The following is a 2,992-nucleotide window of genomic DNA, read 5'->3' on the forward strand; positions in this document are numbered from 1 at the left end:
CAGCCCCGCACAGCTGCGGTATAGAGCTGTCTTTCATTTTCGTCCGACTTCTGAGGTAACCCGCAGAATTTTAAAGCTAGTTGCTTCCGAACGGCGTTCCTACAGCTGTTGTGCCAGCCATGCACGCAAAAGTACGAAAAAGTACCGGACTACTGCGACGTTTTTACGTCCTTTCGGCGAGGAGCCCTGCGTTTCTACCGTGACTACATGTGTGCCCGGGAGCAACAAACGACAATCCCAACTTTTCCGCCGCGGGCGTCTGGTGGCGCTGCCTGTTCGGTTCAAAGCTGCAGCGCACTAGGCCTATATCTCTCCTTCTGTAGTGTATCCTATCGTTTTGTGTTGCATCAGCTCCGTGAGCATATACTCCTTCCAAAAACCATATTGACACCTGTACATTAATTGTTGTAACATCTGTTAGCTGGTGTAGGATGGTCACTGAAATGGCATAAGAGAGCTATCGCTCGGCGTAAGACGCACCTTCCTGTATACGAACCTTTTCAAATGTGATCGCAGATTCTATAGTAGCTCTGTCTGTAATGAGATTACTAGCGCGAAGTTTGGAAAGTACGAGGGGTATTAAAATAGTAAGGGCCGTTTGCTAAATATATAAATGTTCACAGGTCAGGATAAAGATTTTAATAGCGCAGAGCCATCTGTTAAGTTCTTCGCGAAGGTACTGAAGTTATTGTTCTGACTAAGTAGTAGTCTGCTTTTCGGGGAATACAAACGACACTGTAAACGAAAATATACCCAGCATGGGAGATCTTAGGGGTCGATGCTCCCGCTTACCTCCGGTGACCTCTCCCCACTCGAACACATCGGAATGTACCGGTGTATATACGTTCATTCACCGCCGTTCTCCTCCCGCGGGCGACAGACGGAACAGCGCCCACTCCCTGATTATACTCCGGGGCTCGTGCCGCAAATACTCCGGCGCATCACTCAGCGGCTTTCATTGGCTGCTGGAGGAGTGACGTAGGCAGCCTCGCCGGGCGGCCGCTCCCCAGAAACCAATGTTAAAGATCTCTGCTTTCACTCGAACCGTCGAGGAGCCTCTGACCGACACTTGCCTTCCCACGGTAGAGGTTGGGTAATTGGGACCCGTGCGTATATGATGACCAGGCTTGTACCCCCATTTGCTGGACCGGACGGTGCAGCTAACAAGGAGTGAGCGTGGCAGCGCGGTGGGAGTCGGCGTCCGAGAAGCGAAGAGAGACGTTCAAGCAACGATAGATGAAGGATCCTTCTTGAGCTCTCTAACCGTTGTAAAGATGTAAATAACCTTTTTTCATCATTTGGAAACTTTTGGAGGGTGAATGAATGAAACGCGCATGATGTCCTCCCATTCCTGTCCTCTCGTTTCAAAGGTTAAAGTGTGGTAAACCTTGGGCGAAAACCGTGAAAGCGTTTTTTGTAGACGGCTTTACGTACCCTTAATGAATTTAAAGGATTAAAAGGTTTATTGAAGGTAACACAACAGAATTCTTACAGGAACCGATCATCACTGAACCTTATACCTTTTCAGTGTGAACTAATATAATACCGAACGCGACCGACCCTTTCTTATAGTCACTTATATCTACACGTGTCAATCCGATGCGTTGTTAATGAACAGGTAGAGAATACAAAATGTTATATAGCAATTGTTTACATTGCACACGCTCACCGCCTCTCTTCACTATTCTAAAACAGTCTTTACGAGCTGAATTGGGGGGTACTGCAACAGTGAATAAGTCGCCAAGCTATTCAGAACAGTTGGAGCTTCGGCGGAAGAAATGGTCGGAACACGCGGCCAACCCGACGTCTAGCCCTTTCAGAAGCGAAACTTTAGAGAAGCTTAAAGCACCTAAAGCCATAAACCTATAGTCAAACACTGCCCCCTCGCGGTTTGCAAGGCAGTCCAGCGACTTACATTTTGCTAGAATGTCGCTGGGGGATGTTCTAGTACCTCCTGCATCTAGATGAACTGAGGAGATACGCACGAGTTACAGGATGGACATACCGAATGACGCGTAATGTGCACATCCTACTCGTGGGTCTAAAACCAAGAAAAATAGAGAGAATGTTGCCGCTCATTCCTTGGGAAGACACTGAGCTTAGGATGCATAACTCAGTGGAGACCTAAGACGAAAATCGCCAAAAATTCGCCATGTCGCCATTCAAAATTTTAGGTCGCCACGGGCCTCTCAAATTCGCCAATTTGGCGAGAAGTAGCCACCATTGGCAACCCTGCCCGGCGCCGCGTTCTAACCGCGGAACCATCTGAACTTGGACTATGCGTGTAATGTGTAGAAGCGACAATTCTCTTTTCCCCTTTTCCTTGGTCGCTTGCCCTGGCCGCCTTTTTATCTACCCTACGAAGATAAGACAGGGATAAACCGCCCGCTTCCGGCGGCTCTCCGTCTTTCCTGGCGCTGTTCTTTCCCTCCCTCGTTCTGCAGCTGTTGACATGCAATTGCCCCAACAAAGCAATTGTCGCTGTTGCTGCCTTCGTTATTTCTCTCTTTCTCCTTTCTTTTCTTTTTTTTCTTTTTTTTTGAAGTTCTCGTTTGGCACCCAAACTGGGCGGGTGCAGCAGGTTGGGCCATGTCATTTCAATTACATCCTCTGAAGAAGTCGGGACCGGCTGCCGAAACTGTACGATAAATAAATATTTCTTTTGTTTCTTATTATATATATACACACAAACACACCCACACACATATATATATATATATATATATATATTATATATATATATATAATATTAATATATATATATAATATATATATATTAATATATATATATATATATATATATATATATATATAGATATATATATATAAAAGTATGAGAGGGTGGCACTTCAAGAAAACTTCATTTATTACGTCGACGTTTCGGTCAGAGGCCTGACCTTTCTCAAGACGAAATGTTCGTGCATATTTCCGTGTTATATGGACATCAATGAGAGGGGAAGGAGGTGACAGAGAGAGAGAAGGAGCGGGAGGG

Source organism: Rhipicephalus sanguineus, chromosome 3 (assembly GCF_013339695.2).
Source record: "Rhipicephalus sanguineus isolate Rsan-2018 chromosome 3, BIME_Rsan_1.4, whole genome shotgun sequence".
In the NCBI taxonomy this organism is placed as follows: domain Eukaryota; kingdom Metazoa; phylum Arthropoda; class Arachnida; order Ixodida; family Ixodidae; genus Rhipicephalus; species Rhipicephalus sanguineus.